This window comes from Haliaeetus albicilla, chromosome 21 (genome assembly GCF_947461875.1).
Source record: "Haliaeetus albicilla chromosome 21, bHalAlb1.1, whole genome shotgun sequence".
NCBI lineage: Eukaryota > Metazoa > Chordata > Aves > Accipitriformes > Accipitridae > Haliaeetus > Haliaeetus albicilla.
Genome location: NC_091503.1, coordinates 20,839,814 through 20,864,141, shown reverse-complemented (window position 1 = coordinate 20,864,141; position 24,328 = coordinate 20,839,814). Strand labels below are relative to the sequence as shown.

The following is a 24,328-nucleotide window of genomic DNA, read 5'->3' as shown; positions in this document are numbered from 1 at the left end:
AAATCAGATAGCCACTGCTGGAGGAGGAAGTTACTGGCATTCCCAACTGCCCACTTGCGGGATAAATGCCTTTGAGATCCAGAGCACCAAACAGTGCACTGAACTCCAGTTTACCTTTTTTTGCCAGACTGATTGTAGCTTGCTCACTAAGCCTCATTCACCCCTCCTTCTGCCTTCCTTTTATTTAGCTTCCTCTTTTCCCCTATATTACAACGTGCAGTATAATGTTGTTGAACAGCTACATTTGCGAATGTTAAAGTATCCTTTTGAATTCATTTGCCGGGAACCAGCAGAGGACTTGCATACAAGGACCAAAGATGATTCTCTCCATCCCCTCTGAAATTGTGGCTCTTCACAGGTGCATACCAGGCTTGATTCTGAAATTCCCTTTTGATGCAACTACCTACCAGTCTTGATTTTAAAGCTCCCTTTCAGTAAAACTACTGCCTGTGCTTTCTTTTAAACTATTGTGAAGAAATATAAACACTGAAGGCTATATTTTTATATCAATATTCTAGAGGCACATAAAAGGGAATCTAGCTTTGCCTCATGATTTATACTGTCAATAGAAAGTTCTAAGTTACAGTGACATTATTCAGTTGAATTTAGTTTGTTGTATAGCAAACATATGTGAGCTATAAATCTCAAGAAACAAAAAAATCTATAGCTGTAGATGCTTTTATATCACCAGTGGGCTTAGGTATGCTTTCAACATTTTGTCTATTCAATGCTAATGCCAATGGATTAGATATGCCTACCAGTGCAGCTCCCCAATAAATTACAGGCTTTCTATACACAGCGGGCCCTCAATAATTCCATTTTCTGTGGAAATGAAAATGTTTCTTTGGAACAAAAGAAAGCACTCAGTCATCGAGCCATTCATTGAAACTTTTGTTAGTATCTTAAGAATACCACCATATGTTGAAACATGCCTACCATTCTGTAAGTCACCCTGGGAGCAGCAGGACTAACGAAGCCTGGTTTCCTATGGAATTATGTCCCACGTTTAGCACCCACAGTGTAACATGGTCCCTGAGCCCTTTAGTGAAACACAGCTGTATTCCCTAAGCTCCCTCACAGCAGTCGCAGTTGTTACTCACACAATACCTGAACTTCTCCATCACACATGCAGCTCTCTCCTTCCAAGTGTCCTCCCACATCATTCTTCTACAACCTCCTCTTCACACCATCACCACCCTCATCCTCCCTCTTCCACCCAGCTACTGCCAGCCTAGTGCTACATCTGCACTGATGGGTGACCAGTGACAGTTGAAGATAATGAATTATACCTGAGCTCTGTCTCCTCCAGTCTGGCAGAAACCACTGTAAGTTGGGCAGTGAGTCCCAACATCATTAGAAGGAAGATGGATGGACAAAGGAATAGACAGGGTGGTTGTACACACTATGTTTTCTTTGGAAGCTACAAATCTAGTCTACTCCAAAGGCTATTGGGATGCTGCTTGGCGGTCCTTTTCAGGAAACACAGCAGCATGACAGAGTTATCAGAAAATTCATCTTTCAAAAATGTCCCGGTATAATTATTTTTCATCGCACAACTTCTGCTTTTGGAAGCTTATTTACACAGTTAACTCAAAGGAAAGAAAATAGCCAGTAAGTGTGTTGCTGAGTTTTATGCATTTTACTGAAGCCTTTAAGAAGCCATCTAAAAATATTAGTGCTGCTGCCTAAGACTGATGTCCTCAGCCCTATCTTCCACCTACACAAAGGCCTCGGCATGACAGAACAGGATGTACTATGCGATTCCTCAAAAAAAGATGGGCTTGTGGCAAGTTTTTTTATTTCCTCTAGCTGCGAGAGATCACGGTGATATCAGCAAGAGATTTAACATGGTTTTGGCTGCTGTGTTATGACAGAGTGCTCAATAGCACTCAAATAGTTTTTGCATTTGTGTTTTTAAATTGCGTCATGGAGCCTAAAGCAAAATTTGCTCTGTGGAGGAAACACGCAATCCAAAAAAGTATGGACTCTCGGCAAAACCAACGTGGATAGTTGGGGGCAAGCCTACAGGATCTATTCTGTCTTTGGGAATCTTTGGACAGGCTGTCCATTGAAAATTAAATAAAAGGCAGGAGCGGAAAAATGGGGACACAGTCGTGGAAATGCTGGGTTTAGAGAGTGTGCCTGTATGTCTTGCATTGGATGAAAGGTTATTGTTTACCACCACCCACATAAAATTTCCCACTTCCAGCTAAACTACTCAGCTGAAAACTGGGAGCCACCAACTTTAGATAATGGGTAGAAAGAAACATATCTATATATCTGTCATCAAAAAGTGTTTAGTTGTGAGTATAGTGGCCAACACCTACTTTCTTAGATTATCAACAAGCTGCATTTCTATGAAAAGGGATTAGCACTAATTACTGTTGTTTATATGGCTTAGTAGATATCTGTGGATTTCATAAACTTAATCAAAACCACAGAACCACAGACCTCTTCAGCATTTCCACCCCTATTGGTACACAAAGTTACGGGAATTGGGTTTGGACTGTTACCACCAGTTTCTTCTGGCCTTAGAAGTCAGGGCCTAACACAAACACACTGCCTGCACAGTGCTTTCTTCCCTTCCTTTTCTTTCATCCCCTCTCTACAACCCAGGAACACATTACCTTTTCCTCTAGAAAAAGCCATGCCTTCGGAGGACACCATTAACATAACTTGTTCTAAATGAAAAGAGGCATTAAGGCAAATAATACTATACATGAAAGAGGACTCCCCACATTTGTTAAGGTCCCCAATGAATTACTTTCATCAGAAAGACAGAGCTCTGAATGTGCTTTTAGTTTTTGGCTTGTTGTTGACGATTAAGCGTGGCATAATTTTTTTTATTATTTACAAAATGTCAAAATGATACATTTAATTATTTTTTCAAAATGTTTTTAACAGAAATGTTGCTGAATGTTCCTTGTCTACAAGCAGTTTTTGTTTCAGAAGTTATGTAATGCAGAACAAAAATACTCTCCTTCAGAGAGTCCTGTATCAATCTTAATGATAACTAATGGTAGTAGTTTATAATTTATCCTCAGACAAGTCAGCATTTTAGAATTACTTGACTCTTCTAAACATAAGCCTTTATCTTCTAATAATGTGAAATACATTAATCTTTCCTGACTCTATTTGGCACAATTTAGCTTCCTCCTGAAATGTTGTAATTCTCAGCAATTATTTGAATCTTGCTAGATCAAACTCTAGATCTTGAGATCTAGAATTGCAAAAGCTAAAAAATATTAAAATACGCTTTTTCAAGTAGGAAGTAGATATATTAATTCACACTAGCAAGAACTTAGCAAGTTAACAAATGAGCTCAAGCTTTCCAAAATCACAGTATTTTGTATTCTATTTTGTATTCAAAAAAAGCCTAGTCAAATATAACTAACCATGACACAGAAGACTGAAATAATTTTTAAAGATATGTTCTTTTCACTGAGCATTCAGTCTGTTCAGCTCAGTGCCAACACAGGCTCTCCTTAAATCCTAGACTGCATTCATGGGATAAACTGCTGATTATAGCAAAGGAACCTTCTCCTTGCCGAAGTATCTGATACCTGTCTGGCATTTTCACTAGCCGAGTGTGTTTTGCAAGCTTTACGAACTGTGCTGCAGCCCATGCTATTTTGGTTCTATGATAGCTAGAAGCAGCAGCTGAGACAGATCCAACCCTGTCATTTTCTAATCTAAGTCACCACATGCATCATGCTTCATCAGTGATGAAAAGTAGAAATATAGCAGCCGGACATGTCTTCAGCTATATAGTGTCCAGAAGACATTTTAATGAAGTCTAATGTCCATAGCTCTAATTCATTTTGTGTAGCGCAAACTCAACTACACATACACACTCAACACAGACCATGCATTCATTCTCAAAGAAAACTGAAATTACGTTGATTCTCCTAGTTGTCAGGTATAACATCAGCAGTGTTTAGGGAGAGAGAGACATGCTATCCTCCATGGAATCACTTCAAGGCTTCCCAGCCAGACAGGCAAAACTAAATGTTACTGCCCTGAGGATCAGAAGAAATTAAGTAATTTTGTCTTCATTCTTGGGCCAGCAATATGCAATTTGGGAACAGCAGCAGAGCAGGGGTATAGGTGGGGTGGAGGTGCTAGGAGGGGGGTTATGGTGGGTGGTGAAGTTACTGGACTGCAGGCGAGTAAGGGCGAGGACCTGAAAGAGGTCTGGAGGGATTCCCGAATATCCCTAGGGAGTGGGTACCAGCAAGGAGTTACAGGGTTCTGAGCGAGCGATAAGGTTTAGGAGCCCTCAGGGACGATTTGAGCCCGTAGCAGGTTTTCTTCTCCTCCTTCCCTCCTTTCCTCCCACCCTGACCTCGGTACAGTGGACCCCTCTGCCTGTTGCTTTTCAACACTGCATCCTCCTTCCCCATCTCTCCCCCTGGCAGGCAAAGCACCCTAATTCCCCTCCTATTACCCTTAAGATACCTTTCTCCACACATTCCTTTTCTCCCACTTCCCTCGGGAGCTTCTGGCATGTGAGAACAATAATGTGAGCTTGATGGGAATTGGAGGAGAGAGAATTACAAAATGGACCAACAATGTTCTTTCCCTGCTCTCTTCGCAGGCTGTTCTGGTCAGTTAACACTTCACTCACCATCAGCCAGAATCTTCCCTGGCCAGTTTAATTCTTCCGTGTAAACTCATAGCCTCCTTTTGGATAATGGATATTTTGAGTCACCAATTCTCAGGAATCTGAAAGAAAAACCAAATGGAAATATCCCTCTCCGATCTTGAAACAGTACAAATAGATCTCCTACTCTTGTGCCTGCTACACCATTACATTTCTTTACTTCCAAAAATTCCACTTGGAGGCTGAATGTTTTGTACAGAACAACCACACCAAGGGCTAAAAATAAGTTGCATATACCTGTGACTGGAAACAGTACAACAGGGCCAGGAAAATCCAAGAAAATGGGAGTGTTTGACAGCCAAAGAAAGCCTCTGAAGTAAAATTATTCTGCTGCTGCCAATATTATTTAACACAGAAAAATCTCCACTGGTTTCTAGGACATTGGTCCCATGAACCAACTATCTTTCAACCTACCTTTCAAGTCTCATTTGCTTCTTCAATGATTGACTTGCCACAAGGAAAAAAATGCCCTTCATTTTTCTAAACAAGCAACCTATGCATTGTTCTCCACAAACTCTTCTCGAAACAAGTGTGTACATTTCTGTGTATATAAAAGCTTTAAATTTCAAAGCACAGTTGTATTAATTTTGGTGCATAATTTCAGGCTTCCCTCTGACAATATAAAATTATGCTGCCTAGAGTGATGTAAATTGGGTACCATAATAACTAATTCAATTTGTAATGTCTCTCCCTTTCTCTAATATCAATTATCTTCTACACACCACAGTGTCATTGAAAAACACTAGAACAAATTATGCACAAGAACCACTTTACAAGGAAAAATCAAGAGGATGTCTAAAAAAAAAATATATCTGATTACAAAGACTGTGAAAACTGAGACAATGAGATCACTGTTCCCCTATAGCTTATAGTGGTCCTATTTTATGTTTTTTCCCATCAACACAGAGCAAGTTTTGCAGCTCCCCCCCCCCCAAATGGTATCAGTTAACACTGGAATAAACACACTGGGTCCAAATTTCAGTCAGTGTAAGATGACAAAGCCTTTCCAGGCTGCACTAAAAATTCACGTCAGCTAAGAGTCCTTCCTGACATCCATGAAATGTATGATGTTTGATCCTTTTTTGAAAAGCAACTATAAAGCAATTGAAAAACACTTCCAAACAAGCATAGCTACATTTTACATTCCCCTCTGCATGCAGTGATCATGTATAGTACAATGCAATGCAGATTTGGGCTTCATAATACAAGGGCTACTATAAATTAACTACCATGTAAGGAAAGAAATTTAAAGGTGGACAGACAAGCAGAAAGAAATATAAACCATGTAGTTATCTTAACATAAACCACTTGGAATAGGAACATGAAAAAAATCTTGACTGCTAATCAGAAAAATGTGTAAAAATTTAAACCAGTTAGATGACTACACGTAAAGGCCCCACTTCTCAAAAACTCAAATACTTGCCACGTAACAACAGGCTATACTTCTCTTCTTTCAAAGACACTGATTTATGTCTTCTTGAAATGGAAAGCCTTACACTAGCCTAATGAAAACAGTGGTTTTGATTATTTAATTCAAGATAACAAAATGCCTCAGACTCGTCCTCAATTATAAACATGACTTTGTATTATTTTGCATTAGTCTAAAGAGCCCTCTAGTGTTCACCTACCGCAGGCATAATAAATTATTTCAAATGACTAAGGAACTTCCTTGCAAATCTCTACCTATTAGCTCTACCAAACACCTCTAACTCGCAGAAACCAAATTTTAGGCACTAAGGGATAGATCTGCATGAAGAAAAAAATTTAAATTCCATAGTTAAAATTGTTTGTCAGGATAATATTCTATATTACTTTCTGTATAATTTTAAAGAACTCATGGGTTTAAACAACATTTCAGCCAACCATTAATAATGTTCATTGATATATACTTATTTATAGATAGAAAAAGAGCCTTCAGTCTTCACAACAAACTAGCTCTCTCGTTCAGTCACTACTACTGAAAGTCAGTGACTAATGGGTCATGCTGCAATTATCTCCAGAGAGGTATTTTTCTATAGAGGTTCTGTTCTGTTCAGTTCAGTTCTTAAAGGACCACCCCGTTCCAGTTTAAGCAATGAATTGCAAAAACCTTCAGACCATGTTGTGGAAAAAAGGCAGCATTAACTTAAGATTTCTTACTCATTCACATGCTGCACTCCCTCATCTGGGTCAACAAAATTGCCTGTGGAGATAAGCTATGAACCACACCACAACATGGCCCAGCACTACCACAGGCTGTAGAAGCAGCATATAGAGGGACTATGCCTTCGAGTTCCCTATCCACCATCCAAGAAAAGATTTTGACGCATTCCTCCATTGAAAAATGCTGTAAGACAGAGATGTGTGCAATCTATAAAATAGCACAAAATACTCTTACATGTGTACCTGTAGGGTGACATATATTCTGGACACAAAGAAAGAACAATCTCAGATATACACCTCATCAGAGCAGTGCCTTAAGCTGGGTAATAATAATCGGCATCATCTACCCTCGTTGCATCTCCATGCCAAAGACATATTTCCTGAAGTATGGTGTTACTGGTCATTCAGAGACACTAAAACATATCAAACCTCCCACATGAGCTATTTTCCCCATTATAAGTATCTCTCTGCTGGGTATACTGTCTTAGTTACTGAACATCTGGGTCCTCCTGCTCTTGCCTGCTGCTACAGACACTGTCCATGGGGCCAATGAGATCAGGGAATTTTCCTGCTGAAAATTAACTACCTGTCAGATCAGGCCCTATAATGGTCTATAATGTGGCCACACAAGGGCCAGTGCTGGCACAAAGCAGAAGCCAGAACTCATGGGTAAGGAGAAAGGGCTTAATGATCTCATTTGATGGCACACTGTCCCACCACAGGCTCCACCACCAATGTCCTGACAGCTGATCAAGGCTCCTCTCCTCGCCTGGCACCTCATCGGTAATACAGAAGTCCCTGCTGCTGTTTCTCATGAAATGGCACTTCCAGGTCATCATTTCTCTCTGGACAGCTAGAAACATCTTAAAATACAACGCACAGCTCTCCAAGCTCCATCTCTGTCTCCACCCTAGTGGTATCTACCTGCCCCATCCCTGGAAACATTCAAGGTCAGGCTGGATGGGGCTCTGAGCAACCTGATCAAGTTGAAGATGTCCCTGCTCACTGCGGGGTGGGTGGACTAGATGGCCTTTAAAGGGCCTTTCCAACCCAAACTATTCTATGATTATATGATTTCAAGCCACAAAATAGCATTTGGCTTAGATAGGAGCGTGCAGATGATTAATAGTGACTCTCTTAGACGTGGCCTGATTGCCCCTTTAAGGAGGGTGGGCCAGAGGATGAAGGAAGAAAGGATAGGACCAAACCAACTGCTTGCAAACCCAACAGTCACAGATACCTCTTTCCTGTCTCTTTAGCACTTTCTCCTCCCACAGCCATGAAACACCCATCCCAAGGTGCTAAGTATGGAAGAGTTTATGAAGGTGGACCTTCAGGGTACTTGGTACCCCATACAAGCAGCAGGAGCTACGCAGGCTTGTACTATATCTTCTTTTGTGAAATTCACACAGAAGCAGCAGCATTTCACCTGAGGGCACTAAGTTGAGGAGGTGAACCAGTTTTTCAGAAGCATTCAATCCTCACAGGTTTTTTTGAGTGAACTGATGGGTCCAGGGAAACACCTTATTTAAATGGACATCTAAGAACAAACTGAGTTACCAGAAAATCTTGACCTAAAGCTTTCAGCTTTATGAATAAGTCCTGCCCCTCAAGCTCTACGCTTACTTTCCTCTCTGGAATGGCCTCGTCTGAGCTAAAAAAAGGTACAGTGCCTATCAGAACACGGAACAGTCCACAACCCTACAGAGACATACCTCCATGATGACAATGTAAGACAACTGCCTCTTTGTTGCCTTTGCATGGATTAACAATCCTTCCTGTCAATGGGCTCCCAAGAATCAGACAATGCAGGGTGAGTACAGCTTTCCATAGATAAAGCAGTTTGATTTGATCTACTCTGTAATCTCCAACACCTTGAGTACATGTTCCTAAAAATGTTTATCAGTACAGTACTTGTTATTGAATCTTCCAGCCCACACCAGTAACAAGCACTATGGACTTACCAGTGAAGGGTGGTTGCCAGCTATCACAGAATGATTACCATTCCCTTTTTCAAAGGGAAACTGTTTCTCATCCAAGCAGCTGTAATATCAGAACGAAGATAGTACAAAATTGTAACTTCTTTCTTTTCTCATCCTAACATCAGCAAGCTACTGTTGGTTACTCCTTAGAAACTCTACTTCATTGACTGTAGCCATGATCCAGACGTGAAAGAAAAATACATTCTCTGCATTAGCATTTAAGAAACTACTTGTGTACTTACAAACACATGCCAGAGAGTTGTTCTTCACACTGTCCAACCAGTATCATCCGAAATTCCATACCCAGCCTCTTCAGGCACCTTTCAAAAAAAAAAAAAACCAACCCCAAAACACCCCCTCCCCCCCAAAAAACCCAAACACATAGTTTATCTGAAGATAGATCGATCAGCTGATCTATCTACCTTGCATTCACAGAAGCACAGACTGAGCCTTTGGCCTTGGCAAAGTGTTGGATATAACACTGCCACTACTGGAGACATGAAACTTTCTCAGGAGTTTATGAGTTTACTTCAGCTCTTATAATTCTAGGCACCACCATGCACTTAAAATTGTCCAGGACATGGCACCTGTAACACCTATGCCAGGATTATGGAATGTATGTGCCTAGAGGATAATGTGACAGCAAAGACAAAACTTCTATGTTCTTTAACCTATAAAAGCATAACTTGTATAGACCGAGTGGTTACACTGGTACTTCCACATCAGTTTAATTAGCTTTGATACAACTTTTTAAGGTGAATTTAACCAAGATTCTCAACGATTTTTTCCTGTAAGATACTTGCTCTCAGCAAGAGAGGCAATTCTTCATCTACACCAAAGCTTTTTCTTTAGGGAGATAATGCAATAAAGTATTGTGACATTTTATTCCTGCTTCTTTCATAATCCATAGTAGCTTTTTATATCCACTGCATGGTTGCAATTGAAAAAGAGCAAGAATGTAACCCTGCAGTGAAATAAAAGCAAATATACTAAATACTTGTATAAATAAAATTAGATTTCTGTAACTTCTTGATTTTTAGAAAGCCTGTGCAAAAGTTTTGAGAATAAAGTTTGATAGCAAAGACATCCCCTCTGACAAGACTGATATTTGTCCTCGAGATGTGCAAGACTGTCATTCCAGAGTCCCTTTAGATTTGTTGTAGTCTAACGATATATTACATACAATCAAAAACACTGCTAAAATAATGGGATTAGGAAGCATAACATCAGCCTTTGTCTGAGCTCTATTAAGCAGTAACTACTTGCTCACTCTTCCATTAGGAAGAATATAAAACATGTGACACTTAACTCCCACATGTTTATTTACAGGATTCTTACTTCAGGGATTTGATAGGATATTTTTGTGTTGCACTTACTGTAAGGACAAAAAGTGTGAATTACTTTAAATATGGAATGGAAATGTCAATTCACTGACCTCAGTTATAAAGTGTTTGTACAAAAGCTTTAGAACTGTTTATAACTTCCTAGCATTAGCACAAGTTGGTTATCTAAATGTAAATGAAATTTATGTTTCCCATCAGTATCAATAAAATTATCATGGGATAATAAGCAAAAGGAAAATACATAAACTCCTGTAGTGATTTTAAGTCTATGAAATGACTCTATTGAGGTCATTAACCACAAGGTCAAAGCACATACGATTTTATGCAGAACAACAGTACCAAAGAAGAAAACCTGGTGTTCCCAGAGGAAATTCACTGCTCCTTTACTATTATTATATTTTCCCATGTAAATTAGAGTTACATTCTCAGTGTCCTGTTATGATTTCCCTCTTCCTGTAACCTCTATTAGAAAATGAAAAAGCAGCATGAAAGAAAGCAGACTGACACTAGAACAAATTAATGATGGTGCTCTGACACAGGGGATTGGATTGTTTTATTATATCAACCATAATATAGATTAATTTTAAAGAACCCTACTGGTCCTACTTCACAGAGACTATAGATGCCAGAAGAATATTTTGTTAAGCAATAATTTCCAAGGTCAGGAATGAACTGAGCATGCCATTATTTGACAGGAACATTTTCAAATACTTCCTATGACTCACAAACATGTTTGACAGCTACTATCAAGTCAATTGTGACAAACCCAAGGTTTCATCTTCACCCTGACATAACCTGAAACTATCAACTAGTCTATTCCCTGAGAAAGACACAATATTATATCCCAATTTATTCAATATCCTTTCCTCTCCTCCTTAAAAAAAAGGTCAAGGTAAGGAAAAACACATGCACTACAGAACCCCGTTGGGAGGTGACTCTGCAGAGGGCAACTCAAGTAAGGAAGTTTATTTTCTTCATCTGAAAACTGAAAACCGTAATATGAATATGCATCTTCTGCAAATGCTTTAAAGAGAACTGTAACTCTGTCATTACAAAGGCTATGAGTGCTTCTCCCTTCATCTTTTAAAAGTACATTGAACAGAAATAATTTGCAAGATGTAACTTCATACTTTCTATTTCATACACCAATCTTTGATTAATAACCTATTTTTCTTTTCCACTCCTCAAGAGAGATTTCAGAAATCAATGCATTTTCCTTCTGCAATCAAAAAGGTTTATGGATCTCATAAGATTTTACACCGATCTCTTCAAACGTGCCTAAACCTTACATGCCAATAGAGCACGAGATTTAAATACTTGCCCAAGATTCTCTCAACCCATTTCAGGTGAAGTAAAAGTCAGTCATTAAAAATTTTATGACCCCTTCATGTAAAGTCAAGTCTTTTTATAAGAGCAGGTATGAACTGAACTCCCAGTTGAAATTAAAGCTACTTTAAATTCTGTGTAACCCAGAGCAAAGCAGGGAGCTGCTGCACAATGGCAGTATATGCTACTGCCATCATCCTGCCTGGCAAAACCAGTTTGTAGCCTTGGTACACAATGTTCACTTCTAGGTAAGGAGGCTTTAAAGACAGCAGTCAATAGTCCTTCACAGACCTCACACAGCAAACTGGTGGGACAATACAGAACTAGAGTGGTGTAAGTGACATTAAAATTCAGCACTTCAGAGCAAATAATAACAGTTACACACCAGAAAACTGGCAGCAAAAATCTTGGACCTCCAGAGACAGATGGAGTACCCACCTCTAAGCGGTGGCTGCTCTCCTGGTCCAGCAGTGCTGTTGCGAGCACACGTCCAGGGGCTGCCTGCAGCTCTTCACAGGCTTCAGACAAGCGCAGTTTTAATTCCTTGAATTTAGAGCGCTGCCCCTCATGGCAATATATGACATGATAAGTAATATTTGGCACAGAAATCTCTAATCTTTAAATAACATTATGAAGCCCAGTTTTATTCAGTTATTAATCACAGTCTTGTACCTATACTTGTCCCTCTTAAAAAAATATACTTGAACCTTTATGTTCATGCCTTCAAAACACACATTTACCAACACTGACATAATAAAAAAGAAAAAAAAAATGTGCTAGAACTTAAAGTTCCATACATTAAAACCAACAAGTTTTCTCTTTTAAAATAAATATAAATGGGAGAGCAATAGGATTTGGGAGCTTTTAAAAGTGTTCTTTATAGCATTCATGATATACATTTAACTATTTGCTCAAAGTTTTTAATTAAAAGGTAGAGAGAAAAAGCAACTGCTCTGGAAAGTTGTCCAGCTTCACAGTGCTTCACAGTGTACTTCAGTATCTCTGGCTAACAGGGCATAGATTTTTCTTTCCTTCTAGCAGTTCCCTTTTCACTGTACCCTGGCTGAGACCCCTCAGCTTCTGATAGAAACCATACACTGGGAAAAATTAGTGCTTGTTTCACCTTCAGTACTACAGAAATACCATGCTAAAAAGAGGTACAAAAGGAAAGGGTATATTGGTTCTTTCTATACTTAGTATATAGAATCATAGAATGGTTTGGGTTGGAAGGGACATTAAAGATCATCTCGTTCCAACCCCCCTGCCATGGGCAGGGACACCTTCCACTAGACCAGGTTGCTCCAAGCCCCATCCAACCTGGCCTTGAACACTGCCAGGGATGGGGCAGCCACAACCTCTCTGGGCAACCTGTTCCAGTGCCTCACCACCCTCACAGTGGAGAACTTCTTCCTTACATCTAATCTAAATCTACCCTCTTCCAGTTTAAAACCACTACCCCTCCTCCTATCACAACACTCACTCCCTGATAGAGTCCCTCCCCATCTTTCCTGTAGGCCCCCTTTAGGTACTGGCAGGCTGCTGTAAGGTCTCCCTGGAGCCTTCTCTTCTCCAGGCTGAACAACCCCAACTCTCTCAGCCTGTCCTCACAGGAGAGTTGTACCAGCCCCCGATCATCTCTGTGGCCTTCCTCTGGACCCGCTCCAACAGGTCCATGTCCTTCTGATGTTGGGGGCCCCAGCGCTGGACACAGTACTCCAGGTGGAGGTCGCACGAGAGCAGAGGGGGAAAATCACTTTCCTCAACCTGCTGGCCACAATTCTTTTGATGCAGCCCAGGATGCGACTGGCTTTCTGGGCTTTGAGCACACATTGCTGGGTCATACTCAAGTTTTTCATCCACCAACACCCCCAAGTCCTTCTCCTCAGGGCTGCTCTCAATCCACTCACTCATTGCCCAGCCTGTATGTGTTTTTGGGATTGCCCCCACCCATGTGCAGGACCTCGCACTTGGCCTTGTTGAACTTCATGAGGTTCACATGGGCCCGCCTCTCAAGCCTGTCAAGGTCCCCCCTCTCAATGGCATCCCTTCCCTCTAGGGTACCAACCGCACCACTCAGCTTGGTGCTATCCACAAACTTGCTGAGGGTGCACTCAAGTACAAATAGTAGTCCAAAACCCAAAGTAATATTAGTGAACACTTCACTGTTTTCTCAGAACACTTTCCCCTTTCACTACTTGATGTTATCCGGTTGTCTGAGTTGAGCTTGAAGAGCTTCATATCCCAAGGTCTTCTGTCAGAGGGCCAAGAATGGGTAACGAATTGGCAAATGGTTAAGTCACTGCTGAGTGATACTCACCCAGGAGATTGACACGGACAGGCAGGAGCTCAGTAAACCCACAGACACCAATATTCTGGATGGGGCCAGGGGCCCTCAGGGACCATGAATTCCCTCCTGCCATCCCAAGGGTATCGCCACATGCATGCTCTCAGTCACTCTATACATTGTACCACCCCAGCTTCTCCCTGCAACCTGCACTTCAATTCATTCCTGTGCGCCCTCATACACTCATGGGATCTCCTGAGTTGATGAAAGAAGACAAGGGGACCATCAGAGCTCCCTTAATTCCTAGGCAGCATCTCAGGACAAAGTAGCACATGCATGTGTCTTCTGAGGACAAGGAAGCAGGATACAAACCAAACGAGGGGACTAGGAGGTAATGAGCATGTAATCAGCACTGAAGGGCACACTGCACAGTCTATTACTTTTTTTAATGCCTGCCTTTTACAGCTTTTGCAAATTAACACACTCAGCAGGCTGGTGGGATTCTGAGTCATCTATGACATAAAATAAATGTATTCAAATGTCAAAACAACTAAGTATGAGTTCCAATTTTTAGGACACATTTTTAATAGCAAAAATTATTAGCAATTCTAATATGTCCACTTTTACTATGTCAAAATCTAACATTTTATTCAATAAATAAAATGTAGAACTATTATTCATACTACTTTACGTTTGGTTTTAAGCCCACAAAGTCAGCTAATCTCTCTGGATACTGCAAAATCCCATGATTAAGATTGACTTTATAGACACACAGAGAAACATTTCATAAGAGAGCTCAAAAAACAGAAGTATTCAAAAGAATTAAGATTCAAACACACTATTTTGTTTTGCTTTGTTAATGACAAAGTATCTCTGATTCTTATTACATTTTCCCTTCATGTCAAAAGAAAACTTGTTGATGCAAAAGCAAGTAATTAGAACTGTGAGGGAAGAAAGAAAAACACCCCTGAACTGAAACTTTACCCATACTGTAATTTATTACTTTAAATATTTAGATGTGATGTAATATAATGTCTCCAGCACCTTCCAATCTGGTGCAACTGCTGGCTTCCCCTGAAAAAGCTCCTGTTTGCCTCCTTTCCCTCACCCCTCCCTCCCTCAGCTTCCACTCCACCAGATCTACTAACTCTGTGGCCAGAAAGACAGTCCAGCAAGCTCATCTGACAGAAAACTTAGTCAGTCTTCTGCCAGGCTCCAAAAAAGAAAGAACAGTTTTACATCAGATCAGTTTAGTGGACTTCTCCTGCCCCAGGAACAAGGAAGTGTATGAGTAAGTACAGAAACGTAATAGCAATCCATTTATTTCTGTGGCAGCTGCAGTTCTACCAGACAGCATCACGTCCAGCCACATGCTCAGGGCATAATTCTAAGCTAAAACTGACCTAATTTTATGTTGGCCCCCCCAAAAAGATAGTCCTCACTTCTCACTTGTGCCAGAATAGCACTGGTGTAGGCAGATGACCTGCAAGGTCTGGGAGCTGATCAGATACTTCATCCTACAATGCAAAAAACCCAATCCCTTTCCCACTGGACCATGTCTATTATCCAGTTAATCATGCCGTTAATGAATGCTAGCATAAAAGAGGGCAGCAACATGCGGTGGGTGGGCAGGGGGAGGACAGGGACACCCCCTCCAGCAGAAGCACAGACTTCAATGCAAAACCGAGGACGAGCACGATTCTTCCAAGGGCCCAACGTGGAAGTAAGGAAGGAGGGGACATCCACCTCGTGAGGAGAACACAGACTGGCACGTTCACTCTCTGTAAACCTTAACCAGTCCCCATTGCAATGAATGAACACCCAGGCAGGCGTGAAACTTCCTGTGTTGTAGTGGGGTTTATGGTTTCCACATCCTTCCACTCCCTGGTATTACTATTTTTCTTCTGACAGTTTAACAAATGATATAGCAGAGTGGTCCCACTAAAGCAGCACCACTTTTGCAGTAAAGAAATGAGTTCTCTTCCTAGTCCATTACTGTTTACTAAATAAAACCAAACATCTTATTGTACACTGGAAGCATCTGGAAATCTAATGCCTTATGAATGTACAATAACTGTACATGCAACATTTGTCCTTTCACTCCTCATCAGCTATAAATAAACACGTGCATTTTAAAATACCCCAAAACACTTGAGTTTTCTTGGACTTTTTCAAACGTATGCGAAAATGCCAATTGGCATAAACAATATATACAAGCTTACATATTACACAGTATTTGCCAGAATAAAAAGCAACACAGAAACCCAAAATGGGCCAGTTCTCAGCTCTTCAGAGACAGAATATAAATGGTTACAAGTCTATGAACAATACTTGCACTAGCCTTGACAGAAGAACCCCAGGCACAAAACCAGGTATCCTCAAGAGAAAGTAGAAACCAACACCTAGTTGCACTTACAAAAAAGCTGCTTCCAGCTGCTCTGAACTGTTTGAATTCATTTTCAAGACTGTTTTTCTGAGGTCAGGAGCAGAGCCCATGCCAAAGAATGTGATCTGTTTTATTAGTCAAAAGGGAGTATTTAGTTTGGGAAGCACCAGGAATGTTTAAGGGGGCATATTTTGGGGGTTTTTGCAGGTTACTACCAGGAAAATTCCAGCTTATTGGGGCTAAATTACAGGAGATGAAAGTGATGTGTAACTACTTAAAGGCTAAAAAGGAGTTTAATATGCATTACTACACACTAAGTTTGAAAAGTAGTCAGTGTTCCTAGCCAGAACCACATAAACGAAAAAGATTCCGTATGTTCATCCAAATCAATCCGTACAGAATTTAATCATAATTACAGAGAAGGAAGAGTGCCTTCTCCCACCACTAACTGCATTCAAAATTTCCTCTTGCACACAGTTTCTGCAGGATGGCCTCACTGTATGAGTATCTTTGGCATCAGGGATGTCCACAACATGAGAAGCAAACTTTTGTACTGTTGAGAGAGTGTGGAAAGATACTCCAGGATACATAGCCTTGCATGAATGAAAAAGGACTCTTACAGCTTATCTACACAAAGAAGCTACCCTGTATTAATTGAGGGTATGAATTTACAGTGCAAATTCAAATGCTCTACAACTCCTTCCACATGCAATGAGTTGAATGCTCCAGGATAATTAACTACTTCACATTCAACAAGAATATTCAATAATACCCAAAACAGCCGCCAGTGTGGAGCAACGGGTGTTGTGTACATCCTGACTTATTCCACAGCAACTTCTCTTGGAAGACACACCTTCAGTATCAGTAAAACAGAAACTTAAAAAAAACAAAAAAAACCCCCACAAACCTAAACAGTTTAACTTAACATCTTCACTTTTTGCAGATTGCCAGGAGAGCGCACACTGCCACTTCACAGTTTGTAGACAAAAAGCTTGTTTACACAGAGACCCTCATGCTACTGACGCAAGTCCTGCCAAATCCTGCAAGCAAAGATGTTCAGGAACACTGAAGATGTTACCCCTTTTCGCTGCCTGTCTCACCTTCTGCCAAAGATGGCCATTGCTGCAGCACAGTAAGCAATGTGTCCTTGCCTCGTGACTCCCAGTCCACAGTCCATTCTATTTGCTTTCTCTCAACATAAATTTGTACTATGTACCATTCACAAATTACCCCGGCTGCACAGCAAGCATACGTGTTTTTCTGCTACTCTGTCCAGCAGCCTAAGGAGAGAAGCAGAACAGAGGACTAGACATAACCTTATCATTCACCCTACCAAAACTTAGCAGCGTTTACTAGCCAGAACCTTCAGGAAGATTAATTTGAATAAGCTTTTAAAATGCATTAGTTAAACCACAAATAGAGCCTAAAAGTGGCTGTAAAATGCTTTTGTTTAATATACTTTAGAAGTCAGCTAAACCAACAAAAGTCACTTCCAAATAAAAGTATCCATAACAGATTTGAACGCGATTTAATTAATAGACTTTTGAAGTTAGCTCAAATTCATATTCCAGGATGTCCATGCGGTTAATTTGGAATATTTTTTCTGAATGTTTCTATGTATGCAAGCCCAGAGACTGCTATTCATTTTTTCTGAGGCACAAAATGCAGTGAAGAGAGGGCTGTGTTTAGCACTGGGCAGGAAGGTAGCTGTGAAGAAGTGTGAAGTGAAAGCGTTTCAAGCAAGTATTTTTGTAAGGCACTCACAAAAATGACAAAAATGGCTCTGTTGCTTAGCTCATTTTTCAACTGAATTACTTAACCAGATGGAAAGCCAAGATATGTGACCTTCTGTGCCAAGTAAGGTCACATATCTTCTTTTTTTTTTTTTTAATAGAGTTTAAAAGTAGAAACTACTCTGAAAAGACAAGCAAAACTTTTGGTGAAAACTTAAGGTGAACGTATTTTCGAAAAAGATAACTGCATAGGCAATTAGACACACAAAACAGATGTAATCTAACAGCACTCGGATTTCTGAGAACAAACATGTGTTATACCTCCCCTGTATTACTGATCATTCTAATGCATACTGCAGGCCAAATTCTTCCTTGGTAAGTCACCTCTTAAGCACACCAGAAAAAAAGAAAATTACATACCTACACATTTTAAAGGAGAAATAGCCATGACATAACTGAATTCCTACTCTGATGAGAGCCATGGCATTTGTTTTTACTAAGTCTTAACTTCCATAGTTAATGCTAGATCCTGCTTTACTTTTCAGTATCTGTATTCCCTCCTAGCAAAGCCCAGAGCGGATTAGACAGAGGCTTAAACTTATAAACTAAACTGACATTTACATGTCAGAAGTGACACACAGAAACTCTCTGCAATTGAATCACTCAACCTGCATACTTGCCCAGCTGGCTTCCATAGTGGGATACATCAGGTCACTATTTACTGTAGGCAAAAAGACTTTTCTCAGAGTAGCTTCATCCAAGACTCCTTTAAAACAGTGGAAGGACTTTAGCAGGCTTTAGGACATGACAGATCTTATACCCAACTTTAATAAAAATTAAGCAAATTTTTAATGTTTAGGACATGTTTACTTTTCAAGACCAAACCAGGAAGTTTTCTAGAACAAGCAGATCTAATAATATTATGTATTAGAATTTTCTATAAAACTTTAAAACCTCTTAACAGAGATAGCAGCTATGTTACATTATTAAAGTCCACAATCCTACAATCCCACACATCCTATGTGAATATTCCATCTTTATCTGGGTAGGCAAATCAGGTAACCACTCTCATAGGTATTTATAGCATTGGGATTACAGGACCTATTTCTGAGAGGTGAGAGGCAACTACTTCTTCCAATTTACCAGCATGTTCAGGTTACAGAGCTCATGTGTGATCAAGAATCTTGTAATCAATGCTGCAATCCACCACCAAAAAGTCTAATTCTCATCAATAATAAAAGCTGCTTTACATAGTGGGTGTAAGTATTTCCCTTAAGGCCTAACTAAGCATTCAGGGAAGCCTAATTCCACCAAAGGTAGCAGCAAGTGTAGTATGTGTTAATTCATGCTAATTCACAGCAGTTTAAAAACACAGCAGTACAAGCCTCACCACATGGTAGCAACCGGGTACAAGTCTCTCAAAAAACAAATAGCATATAGCAACTAAGAATAAACTAGAAACAGACACCAGATTTTTAAAATATTTGTTCAATCTTTTATTTCCAAAGTAATTAAACACTCAATGAGAAAAGGCCAGACTAAAACTGTCAAATTATATAGTTGTGTTTATATAACAGCAGCCTCCTTCCCCAGCTACATTTCAAATGGGAAAAGTATGCAATTTTTTTATTTTTTTTTTTTTAAATCAAAACCAGGCAAAGGATTTTCCCATAAGCTTTCCAGGAAAGTCAACCTCTGGACTAAAACCCAACATAAAAATTTCAGCAGGAAAGGAGAATATTTCATTATGTTATGAATATGCAAAGTCAACATTCAGACACAAAACTATGGTGAAAATTCTTATGTAACTTTCAATTTAGCAGGCTACTGCAGACTACAACCTACTGTAACAAGAACATAATTTATTTTAAAAAAACCTCAGCTGAATTCACAGACATTATATCATGTGCTCTCTACTTCTGTCTGATTTTCATATATGAATCTTCAGTATCAGGAACAAATGCTTAAAAAGCATGAGAATGTGTTCTGTTCCACAAAGACACTTTTGTCCACATAACTATGCATGTTTTGTTCCAAAAAGCAGTAGATAATTTCATGGAATTACAGGATTTTGCCAAGTTTGACAGTTAAGATTTTTGCCAAAATTAAAGAGTTTCAGTTTATTTATAAAATAATTACTTGGAGAAGCTAGGTTATTTATTTTGAAATTTCATATGCTCTACCACCTTCTTGTAAGCTGAAGAAGTACAACAAATACCTGCAATAACAAAGGTTCTGTAACCAGAAAAAGAGTTTGAAGTATCTTGTGAAATTATTTTTATAAAAGCTGGAAAGAGTAATATCTGAAACACTCCAGAAACTTTTATAGAATATGAACAAGCCCAAGATCTATTTTACCAATTCTTAAATCTTTTAAAATTACTAGGAATAATACACCTCCCTGTGTATTCTGGATCATTAATAAGATGCGAGACAGTTGTTCAACATAAGCCTAAAAAAAAGCATCATCTTAACCAACACATTGAAAAAAATACCAGTTTTAAAGTTAATTTTGCATTTCAAGGTCTGCCTTAAAATCTGCTTACAAAGTACCTAAAAGTGTGGAGTGAGGATACAGGACATGTCAGACCTGTGGATACTTCACTCTCACTAACACCTCTTTGCCCTGCCAATAGGACATCTACAGTAACAGTTGTTTGGTTGTTTTTTTGCTGAAATCCTGAAAAGCACAAACAGTGCAAGTTCTAAAGTCATTCTTCAGAAATTGAAGCAAATAATTTTGTCACATTTTTCATGCCAGCACAATGTGCATAATAAAACGCATATATGTTCACAAACAGAATATTTGGAAGTGAAAAGTCATCAGTGAGATAGCTTATACTGGATATATGTTTGTACAACATACGTTTGGTTTTCTGCCCTACAGCTGTCTGCCACAGATCACAACCTGCTGTTTCACCCCAACACATCAAGCTGTAAAGCACAGAGAGGCTGCTGCTCCATAGATGGCAAAACCACTGAAGACGACAGAATGGGTATCATAACCATTTCCAGATAAGCTATCCCTGTTACTGATTAAAGCTCTGGTGGGACTGTACAGTTTAATCAGCTTACTCTGCTCTCTTCTACTGACTTTTAGGAAAGCTGTTGTAAATTTCCACTTTTTTCCACTGTCCATGCTGTATGGATGGGAATCAGCAGATTTGTAGCCTACTTCCAGTTCTGTTATTGAATGATATTCATACTATGTTATTCCTCATTTTACCAAGTCATAAAATGAAAAAAAAAACCCCAACCAAACAAAAAAAAACCCAACCCCAAACCAAATCAAACCAACGACAAAAAAAACCCCAACAACTGACTTTACCTGAGCAGCCAATCAAACCAAATTTGGCATCTCAGAGGTTATTTCACTTAGAGACACTAATTGGTAAACCCAGTATTCCATTAATAGAAATTTATTTATTTACAACATATGTATATGGGACAGAAGAGGATGGGATAGAGGAAAAGGTAAGACAAAGAAGAAAAAAAATTTCCAACTAGTTTATGAGCTCTTCTGTCACCAAGCATTTAGACTGTTATATATCTAACCGAGGGATGAATATTAACTAGCTAGCCTGTGAATTTTCTGAAAAAGCTCAACCAACTACCCACAGATGCATGTGGGTAGTGATGTGATGTTATTCCTGGAAAGTCTATTTGTAATGTCCACATTTCAGAAGTGGTATCACTCATCCTCAGGCAACCGAGCACTCAAATTCTGCCTTCTGTGACATCCTTGCAATAATTTTGACTTGTACTGGGATTGCTGTAATCAAAGTATTTTACAGAGCAATCTAATTTTTAGAATTACATCAAGTAAAATAGTGCTTTAATACTGTCTGCAAAATAAATAGGATAACTAAAGTACTGATTTTCATATAAGTGGATACTCTCATGTTTGGGTATTTTGACCAGGAAGGCTTAACCCAACTTTATAGGAATTAACTTAAAAAACTATATACAATTCCACCAAACATTTTGAGAACTTATATAGCTTCCATTCACTAGGCATCACACAGTGTTTCATTTCTTTGAGCAAGCTTCAGAATATCCCTGTAATTATTTCCTCCAGATTGTACCTACAAAACCCAGGTACAGAAACCTTTACTAATTTGTCTTTGATGACACAGGAGGTGACTATTAGATTCATACACACAGGACTGGAAACGTGTCTTCTAGTTCCATACTCAAAAAGTCTTTCCACTTTTTCAAACATGAAAGTTTAAGCAATATTTGGTAAAATACACTTAATTCTTGAGCAAATGTTTCTAAAATCCATCAACACATGTAAATACACTACTTTGTACTAGGAAGATTTCAGAATCTATTTCTGTTATGGTCATGAGAAAAAGACTGAAATATGAAAAAGTCTTTCTGTTTAAAGGAGCAATAAAACTTACAACTACAAGCTTCTCTTCTGTACAGAAAACTAAAAAGAGTTGAGCAGCTGTTCAAGATCAACGAGTTTAAATCAGTGTCTTCCTCCACAAAGAATGGCTGAAATCCTAGGAATAAAATTAGGGAGAACTCAAATTCTGCAGAACTGACTGCAGCCTTCCTAGTAAATACTCAGCCTTCCCTTTTGCATGCCAGCATCTTCATCCCTTTATACTGTATCAGAGTAATGAATGCCCTTGAATTTCACTCCTGCTTGTGAGCAAAATCTTCCTCCTCATGTTACAACATCAGGTGGACTCTTCTCTTACCTATTATAATGCCTGCAAGCCAGATTGCTTTATCTTGTAATTACCAAGGTGCAATCTTTATTTTAACCTCTTGTAAGGAATGAATTTTTATCACCATGTCCACAGCTGCTAGTCAGGAATGATTAGTTTCACAGCTTTCAAACCTTTCCACGTCATTTGAATGTACCATACAATGGCACATTTCAAAATGACAGGCTTCTTGAGCCAGCTACATCCATTGGAAGAAGTGGAGAGTGATTCAGTCCTCTCAGCCTAAATGAACTCTCCCTTTTATGCTTTTTCTTAATCGTTATTGCATATGGATACCTCCTGGAATTATGTAATGCATGCACGTCAGTGCAAATCTACCATGCTCCAAACCTTAAATGAGAGGCATCAACTGAAATTTACTTAGAAAAATGATAAATGAAGCGGCAACATGGTGATGAAACGTAGTGACAGAATTCACAATTACAGACTTTTTACCTTTGTATAATGTTTAGATTAGGCTGCAGCTCAGCAGAGACTTCAGAATATCTCCCTTAACTCTCCCCTTCATACGACAAACAGTTCTTTGAGTCTTGCATTCAAAATCAGGCCTTAAACCATGTCTCCTCCAAAACAGGGATACTGCTATCAAAAGTGATACTTCAAATAAGCATTATCAAATCTGTTTCCACTTAAAAGTATTGCTACAATATTTAAGTAAGTTTTTGCCAATCTGTTTCTATTCACTCATAGACATCAAATTTCTGTATAATAAAAAAGATGGGGCATTTTCCCTTTATAGAATTTAATAATTTAAAATATGTCTTTCTAGGTTCTCACACTGTAAACAAACTTTACCTCAATGCCCCCTAAAGATGCATTAACATAGAACAGGATGAAACCAAGAACCTGACTTACAAAACTGTAAATCTTCTGTCCCATGCTAAATCTCTGCAGCTCTCTACAGTCCTCCTGCAACTTTCCTTGGGGTCCTAAACTGTGGTGGAGCCCACCTCACACTAAGAGGAAGCTAGATGCAGAAATCTGTGAAGACTCTGAGGTCTAGCCACCAGAGAGGAAAATATGAGCTTCCTATATTTAAGTTGTCTCTATTTCAGAATGTCATTACTGGAATTCTTTCAGACTTTTTTTAACTTTAAAAGTCCTTCTCATCTTGACTTTGCAACGCTATTTATGTGTGTACACATGAAATAGTTTCCCTAAAGCTTTTACTTCTGTCATACCAGAATTTCCACTAAAAAGGTCATCAGAACTGAACGCTTACAGCTTTTAGGCACACAAAACAGCACTGTGGTTTCTTGCCCCTCCTGAAAACATGTGCTACATCTATATTTCCAATTCTGCAAGTCCTGCCTGTTAAAGAGGAGAATCGGTTAAATTGTGCATTATCCAATTTACATACAAATCCTGTATTAAAAGCCGGGCTTGAGCTGACTAAAGTCACAAAATATGACAGAAGCTATTGAGCAAATTCAGTATCCGGTTACAGTCAGGTAAATCTAGAGTAACAGCTCTGAAACAAACAGTTACCATGGTGTGAAGTCTGAAGTAATCGGGAGCAGAACTTGGCCACCTGGCATTTACTCACTTCACTAAACCTAAAGCCCTGGAAGGGTCAAACAATGAATAACTACATAATTTGTGAAATGCCTAGAAACCCAGGATACAGAGGTGAAATGAGGATAAACGCTATGCTTCCATGCTAAACTTTCTGGATTTTCTTAGTCTAAGCCAGGCCATGGATATTGCTTTAATATGCAATGAATATT

General features: G+C 39.3%; 2 protein-coding genes across 3 annotated transcripts in view; one reads left to right on the top strand and one right to left on the bottom strand.

The window, feature by feature from the left end:
• Nucleotides 1-24,328, top strand: part of DEK (DEK proto-oncogene) — a 263,979-nt gene that overhangs the window by 211,869 nt on the left and 27,782 nt on the right. The gene's annotated exons all lie outside the window — the stretch shown is intronic.
• The window catches only part of RNF144B (ring finger protein 144B), a 90,086-nt gene that overhangs the window by 64,681 nt on the left and 1,077 nt on the right, over nucleotides 1-24,328 (bottom strand). The window contains exon 1 of one of the 2 annotated variants that reach the window (XM_069809186.1): nucleotides 4,628-4,722. The exons of the other annotated variant lie outside the window; for it this stretch is intronic. The gene's annotated coding sequence lies outside the window, so the exon portion shown is untranslated. Of the gene's footprint in view, nucleotides 1-4,627; nucleotides 4,723-24,328 lie in introns of those variants that run through there. 2 annotated transcript variants of the gene reach the window in all.